Here is a 13577-nt window from a genome sequence, read left to right as displayed (position 1 = left end):
ACACACCAAGTAATGGTACTTTCTCAAAAACAAAGTAACCATAGAATGTACCGTTACATTAACTTTCTTCTATTTACAATTTTTTTTTTTATCGAATTACTAAGCTTGGATGAAGTTTTTTAAAGTTTTATTAGTAGAATGTTTTTTTTTTGTTACAATGGAGGGGCTAACTCCGAGAAAACACTAAAAACAGACCGACTCTTAAAGACGGGTCATTCTGGGAAGCCCAGAACCACAAAAATCAGAAAAAAGAATGTCCTGGATGCCTGCAGAAGGCGCATCATACTCATGAAGATCTAAACTCAAATTCTCTGCGTAGTTTGCCATCCAATCAGCTGCCCTGTTTCGGTCAGTTTGCCATACTTAATTAAGTATATAAAGAGATTGGAGATCTAATTAAACTTTATTTCGGCCGGTTCAGTTAATTAGATAAATTTGTTATAAAAACCGAACCAACCAATACTGGTGATATATATTTTATAAATTAAGACCGAAACTGAACCAAATATACCGAAAAAACCAAATTGAAAAGTGAAATTTATCAATTTGGCCAATTATTTCGACCTGTTTTGTTTTTTAACGCCCCTTAATGAGAAAAATTCTATTGAACGGGGTTTCAAACTAGGAGAAAATTTGAAATTGTGAGATTAATTGACATTTGGATCTTGTCATAAAACCAATTAAACTAAAATTTTAAATTGATAGGGCTCGATAACATCTTTTTATATTAATTTCTGATAGATCTCAAGGCAAGATATGAAAATGTGTCAATATTGGATCGATTTGAGAAGAATTTCTCAACATGGATCAAATGTATTTGAGATGTAATTAAACTCAAATCCATTAAATTTGGTGTAAATTCCATCAATAGTTACTCATATTTAAGATCAGTTTCAATTTTTTTTTACTAAACTTCATTTTGTTTAAAATTATTTATTTTGTATATATTTAAAGTTTAAATATTCATTAAATTTTATTAATATTAAAAACTAATTTTCATATAATAAAATATAAAATAAAAGTAAATAACCTTAAATAATATTTCAAATGTTTAGTTTAATTTATATTATAAATTATATATAATTCTTGACCAACCATATTATATGACTATGTTTCATTATTTCGATTCTCAGGTTATTTTTTTTTAAAATTTAACATATTAGATCCTTCAGTATTTATTTTTTTTTCTCATATTATTTAATATGTTTGCCAAAGTAATTAGTTATAAATATCTTTTTTTTAATGAAAGAATAGATATTATATCATGAATAAAGAATCAATCGCCAAAAAGGCTTACAAAAGATGGAGGAATAGAGTCGGTGATAACCAGACCCGAGGAGAACAAGCCTAATCTAGCCGCTTCATCCGCCTCTCTGTTGGCAGACCGGCGAATGAAGTTAAAATAGCAGCCTGGAATTGTTTTAGCTAGATCCCGACAATCCGCCACTACAAGACCAAAGCTTGAACGGTCTTCTCCTGGATCATGAATCAACGAGTTTATAACAGTTTGGGCATCTCCCTCCACACAAATCCGCGTCTCTCCGCGCTCCTTTATCCAGCTAAGTGCCTCTCTGCATGACAGAGCTTCGCCAAGGCTCGGATCATATAGCCCTCCAATACGTCTGTACCGAACAGCTATGAAGTTTCCCCTGAAGTCTCTTATTACCACCGCAACTCCGATATAGCCTTCTCTGCTTCTGATTGCCGCATCGAAATTCACTTTAAGACCATCAATCGAAGGTGTCCATCTGTCCAGATGCAATGGTATCATCGGTCTGTCAACACTCGGATACAGCGATTGCGCTGTGCGCCAGTCCGCAAGGATGGAATCCGCGCGTTGGGCGACTTCGTTTGGAACAGGGGGACGACGGTTCCAAATCAGTTGATTCCGCCAATACCAGATGTGCCACATTAGGGTGGCCCATTTCCCTGCTACTTCAGGCTGATCTTCGTTCAATGCTCGGCTCCACCATTGTTCAAATTCTGTTCCATATTTCTCTCGATGGCGGGACATCGTTGAGGAGTTCCAGATTTGGGATGTAACTGTACACTGTAGTAGTAGGTGAGATAGAGTTTCGTCGTTTGCATGACAAAAAGGACACCGGAGATCAATATCAACTCGACGGTTGTAGAGGGCTACCTTTGTTGGGATTATATTCCAAGCTGCTCGCCATAGGAAATTTTTCACCTTCGGGGGACAATTTAATTGCCAAAGCTTTTTCCACGGGGCCCTGCGTACCTCTTCTGGAGGGTACAGTTGAGCCTTTTTAACTGAAAATAAGCTATTTTAACACTGAATAGACCTTTCTTCTCCCACCGCCAACGTATCTGATCCTTTCTATCACAAGAGGAGATTGGGGTTTGCAATATATATTGCTGATCTTCTGTTGTAAAGAGAGTATCAAGTAGCTCTGTATTCCACTGACCATCCCCTATCAATCGATCCGCCGTCCAGTCCCTATCAAAAGGGATCGACGGTTCAGTCGGGATACCCGATGCTGACTCTAGCCACTTATCTTGCCAAACACGCGTCTCTTTGCCATTACCGATTCGTGTTACCACACCACTCCGTACCAACGGCTGAGCTTTCATAACACTCGACCATACTGAGCTCGGGTTTGACCCTAAAACCGCCCCTGTAAAATTAGTCTGTGGGAAGTAACGGGCTTTAAAGAGTCTACTTACAAGTGAATCTGGGTTGGTAAGGAACTTCCAAGCCACTTTGCCTAGGAAAGCAATGTTGAACTCGTGAAGTTCGCGAAAATTTAGGCCTCCCCAATCCTTCCGCTGACACAGGGATCTCCAGGCTTTCCATTTGATTCCGCACCCCCACCAGTATGAATTTAGTATAACTTCAAGCTTGTTGCATATCGTTTTAGGTAGAAGAAATACCTGAAAAATGTAGGACGGAATCGACTGAGCCACGGCTTTTATTAATATCTCCTTTCCTCCCTGTGATAACCGTTTACCCTGCCATCCTCTGATCCGTTTCTGCAATCTATCCACCACATACCAGAAGGTGGACACACGGCTACGTCCTACTGCTGACGGAAGACCCAAATAATTGTCATGATCGTCTGCAACCTGAACCTGCAGAAAGTTAGAAATTGTATCTTGATTTTCCTGGGGAACTTTGCTGTTGAATGAAATTTTAGACTTGGCAAAATTGATTTTCTGACCCGATGCTCCTTCATACTGATCAAAGATCCTCTTGATAACTTCACTTTCCGCTAATTTAGCTTTGAAAAAGAAATAACTATCATCCGCAAAAAGGAGATGTGAGATTGGTGGTGCCCCACGACTGACTCTGCACCCATGTATTTCATTCCTTTCCTCAGCTTGTCGGAGTAGAGTCGTTAGTCCCTCGGTACATAAAATGAACAGATAAGGAGATAAGGGGTCTCCCTGTCTTAAACCCCTGGTAGGTTTGAAAGTTGGAAACTCTGCGTTTTTGTTCACTATTTGATATTCTACTGAGGAAACACATCCCATCACAAGTTTTACAAAACTATCCGGGAAGCCCATTCGTATTAAAACGGCTGACAGATAATCCCATTCCATTCTGTCATAAGCTTTCGACATATCCACTTTTAAAGCTGCATAACCCTGTCTTCCTCCTTTTCCGGTTCTGAGTGCATGCCCTACCTCATAAGCCACCAAAATGTTATCAGTGATAGATCGTTTCGGGATAAACGCACTTTGAGCTGGCGAGATGAGGGAATTCAGGATAATTTTCAGACGATTTGCTATAGCTTTAGTCATGATCTTCATTAGGACATTACACAAGGCAATAGGGCGTAATTCTGATATATTTTCTGGGGCTGGGACTTTTGGGATTAAGATTAAATTGGTTTTATTGAGATGTTCAGGGATATTACCAGAATTCAGACAGGATATACAAAAGGCTGAAATATCCGCTCCCAAACTGTTCCAATGTTGCTGGAAGAACCCCGGGTTGAGCCCATCGGGGCCTGGTGATTTGTCAGGGTGCATATCAAAAATAGCCTGCTTTATTTCCTCTCCTGTGTATCCTCGTGTTAACTGTTGGCACTGACCGAGCGATATTCTTGCCTGAATTGCCTCTACGGCCTCCATCTCCATCCGTCCCTGCGAATCGTAAATGGCCCTAAAATGGGACTGTATGGCTTCTGCTAAGCCTTCTCTCCAAGTTCGATTTACTCCAGCACTATCTCGCAATCTACTGAAGTCATTCTTGAGTCTGCGTGTTCTGAAAGTGGAGTGGAAAAAACTTGAGTTTTTATCACCCTCTCGCAGCCAGTTGATTTTTGCCCTTTGTTTCCAGTAGAGTTCTTGGTCTCTCCTTACTTTCTCAAGATCCAAACTGACCCTTTGAATTTCTGTAACATTCCCCGACTTCCTAACTGCCTCTAATTGATTCCGCAAGGACCTCGTTTTACCTCTGAAGCGTGACCTGTACTGTTTTCCCTAGTCGCAAATCTGCTGTCGACACTTCTGTAATCTGTCGTTGAAGTCTAACACATGTGAAGATCTCCAATTCTCATCCACCGCTATCCGACAACTCTCTTTAAGCCCCCAAACATTCTCATATCTGAACTGGGGAGGGATCATTGTGAAGCCGTCATTTAGTTTCAGAATTAGTGCTGAGTGGTCAGAACGTGTTGTCATGATATTCAAGATGGTAGCCGATGGGTATCTGTCTAGCCATAGTTGATTAGCTAGACCTCTGTCGAGCTTCTCTTCAAGAATTGGTTGTCATTGTCTAAATCTCTGCCATGTAAAGGGGTACCCTTCCATTAGGATTTCTGATAATTCACAGTGGTTTAGAGTTTCGTTGAAACCCGTAAGGAGCTGCGTCGGCTGCCTTCTTCCACCTTTCTTCTCAAATTCAAATAGCATATCGTTGAAATCTCCAACCACCATCCATGCAAGATTCGAGATGCGGTATAAATCCTTCAGACACTGCCAGGACTGACCGCGTCTGCTTTTTTCAGGGAAGCCATAGAACCCTGTTAGCCGCCAATCCTCCATTGTGGGAGAGGATATCCTTATGTCGATGAAGTTGTTTCCGAACTTTAGTAAGTTTACTGAAACCTCATGTTTCCATGGTAGAGCCAAACCTCCTCCTCCACGGATACAGTTTACTGCAAATTTCCTGTCAAAACCAATAGCCTGCATTACATTTGTGATACCAGTAGCACCAATCATGGTCTCCATGAGGAAAACAATAACTGGTTTGTGGGTCTGTACGAGCTCCTTGAGCTCTTGAACTGACTCGAGGTTGCCCATGCCTCGGAAGTTCCAGCTGAGGACGATCATTGCATCCGACCGGCCAGCTCAGCGGTGCCTGCCGATATCTCTCCTTCTGTTTGGTGGTTCTCCAAAAAGTCGTCTTCACCATCTGTTTCAAGTGTTCTTCTGTGTTTAGGATCTGTAATAACCTTTACAACTGATTCATTCTGGTTAACTGTCTCTTTACCTTCTTCCGTAAGCTTGCGGGCTGCTGTGATCAGTATGGTGTCTATATCATTGGTTTGAGTTTTTAACAGAGTTGGTGTCGGGTGTAACCATGGTGAGGTGTTTTGTGCAAAGCGACATGGTGTAGCTCGGAGGAAAGCTCCATAGAGTGTCTGATGTTCCGGATTATTGAGGGCTCGGAAGCCCGCACAGTCACGATCGCTGTGTCCTAAGAGTCCACAAAAAAAGCAAAAATGTGGTAATCGCTCGTATTTGAAATTAACCTGTGACCATTGTGTGGTGGAGATCCCCAGTTTCATCCTGCGTTTCAATGGTATACTGATGTTCATAAGGACCTGAACTCTTAGGTACCCAATATAAGTTTCTCCATAATCCCGAGGGTCAGTTCGTAGTACCGTCCCGATATAATTTCCACAAGTAACTGCTACTTTTTCTGATCGGAACCCTCTCGGCAAGTCATGGAGCTATATCCAGAATGCGGCTTCTGACAATGGCGTGGAATAAATATCCTCTTGGCTACTGACTCGTTTTATAACTAGCAGTTTGTTATCGAATGACCAGGGGCCTCCATTTAGTACCGCATTTACGTCGAACACATGGTTGAATTGGAATAAAAATCTGTTGTCGTCCAAGTCTATTATCGACATACCACCCGCTGGTTTCCACAATTTTGAGAGAATTACTTTCATACCTTCTATATTAATGGCTTTGTCTGTAATAAATCGACCAACGCAGCTCCAGTGCAGGTCATACTCCGGGGTTATATTGCGTTCAGGAACAATTATCGAGGCTTCTTCTTCTTCTGCTAATGAGAGTTGCAGGCAGTTGTGTGTGATTGAATCCATCAGGTTTGAAACAGGTCGGGTATCGGGGCAGTGCAGAAGCTCAATAATCAGAGGATTGGGATGTATGGTGATCGGTGGACGAGGGTGGCTGGTCGGAGTAGTGTGCGTAAACCTCAAGTTAGGGTAAGAAAGTTATAAAACCCTAACTGCGGGGTAAGGGAATCTGTACTACGATAATTTTACGGATGGATGTAATTCCTTGGTTGCTGAGGTTAATTTAACCGTATAGCATTTTTCCAAGGTCCAAGTCAGCAGTCCCACAATGGTGAAGCTGGAGCCATCCCTAATTAGTTATAAATATCTAATTCAACTAAAAAAAGTATTTTTCATTTCATCTCTATCTGGAAGTTTGTGTTATCTGAAAGTTTAAAGTTTAAATTATTTTTTGCAATTCGAAATAAAGTTTTTACAAATTTTTTATAGCCACATTATATATACAAAATACTATTTTCAAAAACACAAGGCATGCCTCTCCTAAGCATCTAAATCATGTCCGCATAATCCCATTCGAGATCAAAACTCATAAGGTACTCCACAATCTCTATCTCCGCCTCAATCAGCTCCCTCTGCTCATATGGCGACCAAAGAAATGTTAAAAAAATAAACTTAATTTTGGTCAAAATAAAATAAAACAAAAAATTAATCAAAAATAAAATAAAACAAAGACATATGAAAATAATAATTAATTGGGTAGTTCAAAGTCATTGTATGGGTGAATGACATTATTGGTGTAATTGTCAAAGTCATTGTATGGGTTATGTATGGTTTTTTTTTTTATTTGTCCAAGATATGGACATTGGAATTCTTATTTAAGTAGATGTTATTTTGAGATGTAATATGTGAGTGAAATAATAGAAGAGTTGAGTGCTAGTTTTTTGTGCATAATTATTATCATCCAAATTACAAAAATTACAATTTCATCCTTCATAAATTATAATTTTAGTCCCTCTACTTCAACAAAGTGGTATCAGAGACACGTTACGAGAGTCAGTCTTCCGCCAAACAGACCCTATAAAAAATGTCTGACGGTCTCAAACTTCCTTATCAATACCCTCAGCTCACCAAAACCAATTATTCAAGTTGGTGTATTCGAATGAAGGCGTTACTCGGATGTCAAGATGTCTGGGACATTGTTGAAAAAGGCTACGTAGTCCCAGCCAACGAGGCAGCGCTGTCACAGGCAGAAAAAGATACTCTGTAGAAAAATCGCAAAAGCGATCAAAAGGCGCTTACTCTCATCCATCAAGGTTTGGATGAATTAATGTTCAAGAAAGTAGCCGAAGCTACGACCGCCAAATAAGCCTGGGAAATTTTACGAGTTTCTCTTCAGGGGGAGGAGAAAGTTAAAAAAGTTCGTTTGCAGATGCTGAGAGGAGAATTTGAGATGATGAGGATGAAAGAGACGGAGGCCATTAATGATTACTCATCCCGAGTAAAATCTGTCGTAAATCAGATGCGGCAGTATGGAGAAAAAATTGAAGAGTCCAGAATTGTTGAAAAAATTATGTGATCACTACTACCAAAATTTGATTATATAGTGGTGGCTATGGAGGAGTCTAGAGACATCAGTGAAATGTCAGTTGACGAAGTTGTAGGGTCACTACAAGCACGAGAGGAGCGGTTTGAGAAACGAAGAGAAGATTCCGCAGAACAAGTCTTAGCAATAAATGATGTGTTTAAAAATGGCGAAAGTAGTCAGTACGGCAGAGGACGCGGAAGAGGTCGAGGACGTGGCAGAAGTCAAGGCAGAAATGAAAACGGCAACAACAACAATGACAGAAGCACTCAATTCACCAGAGGCAGAGGAAGAGGCCGAGGACGCGGTCAAGGAAGAGGAAACTGGAGGCCGAATGAAGGACGCGATAAGTCCAATATTCAGTGTTATAATTGCTCCAAGTATGGTCACTATGCGGTAGAATGTTGGAGTCCCCCTAAGGAGGTAGAGGAGACTGCCAATAATATTCAAGATGAGGAAGTAACTGGCACTGTGTTACTTACCTACGAAGGTGAAGAAAATCGTGAAAATAATATATGGTATCTTGACAATGCGACAAGTAACCATATATGTGGTGACAAGAAGATGTTCGTGGAGCTCTATAAATCCGTTCGCGGTAATGTTGTATTTGGAGATTCCTCTAAGGTTCCTATTACAGGCAAAGGAACAATTCTTATTCGGCTCAAAAATGGCGCTCACCAGTTTATTGATAATGTTTATTATGTTCCCAACATGAAAGCAATATTTTGAGTTTGGGACAGTTACTAGAGAAAAATTATGAAGTTCACATGGTGGACCGAAAACTACTCCTGTTGAATGAGAAAAAGGAGTTGATTGCACGAGTACCCATGGCGAGAAACAGAATGTTCACAATTAACATTCAGACGGACGTGGCCAAATGTTTGAAAGCTTGTGTGCAAAATCCCCCCTGGCTTTGGTATTTGAGACATTTAAAAAATTCAAAGTCCAAGTGGAGAAAGAAAGTGGTCATTTTATTAAGGCACTCAGATCAGACAGAGGCGGTGAATACATGTCCATCTCTTTCAAGCAATTTTGTGAAGATCATGGAATCCGTCATTTCCTTTCAGTCCCGAGATCACCTCAGCAAAATGGCGTAGTAGAAAGAAAGAACAGAACTATGCTCAACATGGTGAGGAGCATGTTAAAAAGCAAAAATTTACCGAAGGAGTTATGGGCCGAAGCAGTAGACTGTGCTGTCTACCTGTTGAACAGATCGCCAACTGTCAGTTTTTGGGATCAAACTCCACAAGAAGCATAGAGTGGAATAAAACCCAATATTTCTCATTTGCGTGTTTTTGGCAGTGTTGCTCATGTCCATGTAGTGGATGAAGAACGCAAGAAGCTAGATGACAAAAGTAAGAAATATTTGTTTATGGGCTATTCAGAACATTCCAAAGGGTACAAAATGTTCGATCCTTAGACTCAGAAAATCATCATCAGTAGAGATGTCACCATTGATGAAGAAGCAGTTTGGGACTGGACCCGTGAAAAAGAAAACAACTACAGTTTTTATCCTTTCATGGATGAAGACAATGATCAGGAAGAACCAACCACAGTCATAGCCACAACACCAGCAACCAATTCGACATCAGCAAGCTCATCCAGTTCGAGTTTGTCCTCGAGTGATGAAAACAGTTCAGATGAACATCCGCCCGGAAAGCCTAAAAAATTCATACCTATTAAAGATCTCTATGATGTAACAAGAAATCTCAATGATGAATTAACTCTTTATTGTCATTTTGTTAATGATGAACTAACAGATCCAGAAGAAGCAATGAAAGATGAAAAATGGAGAAAAGTCATGGAAGAGGAGATTCATTCGATCAAGAAAAATAAAACATGGGAGCTGACGTCACTTCCGGCCGGTCAAAAACCCATTGGAGTTAAATGGGTGTTCAAAGCAAAGAAAGATGCAAACAGTGAAATTGTCCGACATAAAGCAAGATTGGTGGCGAAAGGGTTCAGTCAACGACCCGGAATTGACTATAATGAAGTTTTTGCTCCTGTTGCCAGAATGGAGACTATCAGACTGGTAATTTCTATAGCTGCTCAACACGGGTGGAGAATTCATCAAATGGACGTGAAATTCGCATTTCTAAACGGATATCTGGAAGAGGAAATTTATATCCAGCAACCACCTGGGTATGTTGTGATAGGTCAAGAAAATAAAGTGCTAAAATTGAAAAAGGCACTTTACGGTCTCAAGCAAGCACCACGAGCCTGGAACAGTCGCATTGACAAATATTTTCAAGAAAATGGTTTTGTCAAATTCCCACATGAATATGCCCTGTATGCAAAGGTGAAAAATGGAGATATGTTACTTGTTTGTTTGTATGTGGATGATCTCATTTTTACAGGGAACAATCCTAAGATGTTTGAAGAGTTCAAGAAGACAATGGCTCGTGAGTTCGAGATGACTGACATTGGTCTAATGTCATATTATCTTGGCATTGAAGTGAAGCAGAATGACAACGTAATTTTTATTTCTCAAAGTGGTTTTGCAAAGGAGATATTAAAGAAGTTCAAGATGGAAAATTGTAATTCCGTCATCACACTAGTAGAATGTGGAATCAAGTTGATAAAAAATGAAGGTGGAGACAGAGTCAACTCGACATTATTCCGAAGCTTGGTCGGAAGTCTCAAATACTTGACATGTACGAGACCAGATATTCTCTATGCAGTTGGCTTAGTAAGTCGATACATGGAAGCCCCAACTGTGTCACATTGGAATGCAGCAAAAAGAATTCTCCGTTACGTGAAAGGTACAACTAATGTGGGATTACTTTATTCAAAAACTGACGATTTCAAATTAGTTGGGTACAGTGATAGTGATTGGGCCGGTGACAAGGATGACCGAAAAAGTACAACTGGTTTTGTATTTTTTGTGGGTGATACTGCATTTACGTGGAGTTCGAAGAAACAGGCGATTGTGACGTTGTCCACCTGCGAAGCTGAATATGTTGCTGCAACATCATGTGTGTGTCATGTGTGAGTGAAATAATAGAAGAGTTGAGTGCTAGTTTTTTGTGCATAATTATTATCATCCAAATTACAAAAATTACAATTTCATCCTTCATAAATTATAATTTTAGTCCCTCTACTTCAACAAGACAAACCGTCATCAACTTGAAAGATCCTAGAGCAGAGATAAACATGCTCTGGCACAACTGCAGTTAAGAGTAGACCAAACGACGGGCAAATCAATTGAGAGGAGCCCACACAACCCCCTTATTAGTCCCTAAAATCTCAAACATCACCAAAATATCAAGACTCTCCCTTATATCAAAGCTCGGACACCCTTTTGATCCAATAAGAATTAACACGTACATGGCATCCCGAGGCTAGGGCTTCCGGTCCTAAAGAACTATAAACTTGACCCGGGGGACATTTGATATCAGAGGAATATAAGCATGCCCACATGGCACTTATGAAGTTTGAACTACCACTCGAAAAAGAGGACATATGGAGTCCTTATAGAGAACCCATTCTCGATACGACCTGGTCTTATGGCATTGGTTCGGGAAGCCTCCATAAACCCATCAAATATCAATCTGTTATAGTAATCACATCAAATCTCGTGAATCACGGACCAAATGGGCTTTAGGGATACTGAACCCCGATCTACGAGCACACGTTCACTTATCAACAGATCACACATAGCACGATTGTTATCTTCCATTTTCATATAGTTGTTAATATATTTTAATTATACTAATCATACATTTTAAGATAGTTTTTAATATTTTATAATTATTTTATGTTTAGTTTTATGTTTTAACAACTAATGCTTGTTCTATGTATTTTTAGGTATTATTTGGGGCAAAAATGTAATTATGGAATCATTATTCAAGTAATAAAGTTGCTCGGTCAGAACTTCCTCAGTTGGTGACCTCGTAGCAGTTCAAGAATGAAGAATCCATGACTCTTTAAATAAGTCTTTATTGTCATAAATTCCTCAATAACCATCCAACGCATGTTGTGACTATTTGAAGAGTCTTTGAATACTTAAACGGGAGTTATGCTACTTAATGCTCCTTTAATGCTCTCTTTAATTGAATTAAAAGTTAAGAAGTTGCAAAGAAGAATTCAATCCTCCATTAATCTTCTCTTTAATGGCATTAAAGCTGGAAGTTACAAGGAATACATGAAGGCATGTACATCTATAAATACCTACATTGGAAAGCATGAAACTAGACCTGGAACAGACGTGGAACATGCCTCACCCCACTCTCTTTAGCTATCTCTTTTAGACTTTTTGTAGTTTTCTTTTTGTTCATTTTCTTTCTATCTTTGTAACCGATTCTAGTTTTTATTACAAAGTTTATTCTCTGTTCATCTTTTCTTGTCTTTAGTTTAACAAATTAATTATGTTTTCTAGTTTATTTTCTATTAACTTTCTTATTTTCCTTCCATCTACCATGAACTAACTCATTCATAGCTAGAGCTATGATAGAACTTAAATAGGTAAATAATTAACTGATAATCCAAATCCAAGTTCAATAGCATGAAATAGAGGATTGAACTATGAAGCTTAATTTTCCAGTTAAATAAGTGGTCAATATTTATCTAGTCTTAGTTTGTTGTTTTAGTTGACCGATACAAAAATAATTAACGGAAATACATATTTCAAGCCCATGTCTATATGGTGTGGTTTTCGAGGTTATGGTTTCACAACTTGACTTTGAGGTTTTCTCAAAGAACTTAATGCTTTTATTTTACTTTTATTCTTGACTGGACCAAAGCTAGGATAATTGTAAGTAAAATAGGGTTAATCTTGGCTGGACCAAAGCTAGATTGATTTCCTTAGGAGAAAATCACTGTCTCTAAAGTTTGTTAAATAAACTTGGATAGGATTATTAGTAAAGTTATTTATAAGGATAAGAGAAGCTTAGCTCTAGCATATTTTTCACAAGAAGTTAACTCATTTAAATTGATTGTTTTTATTTCCTTTACTTTGTTTAGATAACAGACCAAATCAAACTTTCAATTGCTTAGATAATAATAAGTTCATATAAAAATCAAGAGCTATAAACTGAATCCTCGTAGGAACGATACTTTATTTATTCTTTATTACTTGATAACGATAAAGTGCACTTGCCTTTAGGTTGCTAGTTACATATTTCGAGCATCAACGACCCGCTCTAAAATATATAACCACCTTTCATAGTTTGATCATAGTATAAATAGAGTAAGACATTCTCCAATGTACATTACTTCATTCATTAAGCTTACATTATAGCTTTGATTTACTTTTGCGATCATCCTCAAATCTTCCCACAAAGATGACTTAGGCATCGGAATGAGTTAGCTCCCCTCTTGACTTTGTTTCTGTCTTATCACAGGTTTGCAAGAGGTCCTAGGATAAAGTTATAGAGGGGTCAAAATTTTGAAAGGGTTGCAGATTGGGCTGGAGAGACCAACTGGGGATTTCGACAGGGCTAAAATCATTATCGAAGCCGCCTCGTAGTTTTGCCAATACTCTGGGTTGAATTTGTCTATGACCAAAATCCCCCTTTACACTGTTTGATGTTATAGAAAAAATGAAATTGAAAATTGAAGGCTAGGTTAACGGGAGAGAGATATGATTTGGGTATGAGCAAATGAATTTACTCATTCACCGTTAGATATAGGCTTATTAAATCTAAACCTCAGGATGTTTTGAATCTCCACCTTAGGATTCAAATAAGGCTAGATCTAACGGTGAATGAGCAAATTCTACATGCTCATTAAGGTGCATGTGATCAAGATTGTTAGGTATA

This window comes from Euphorbia lathyris, chromosome 7 (assembly GCF_963576675.1).
Source record: "Euphorbia lathyris chromosome 7, ddEupLath1.1, whole genome shotgun sequence".
NCBI classification, from domain to species: domain Eukaryota; kingdom Viridiplantae; phylum Streptophyta; class Magnoliopsida; order Malpighiales; family Euphorbiaceae; genus Euphorbia; species Euphorbia lathyris.
This window is presented reverse-complemented; position numbering follows the sequence as displayed.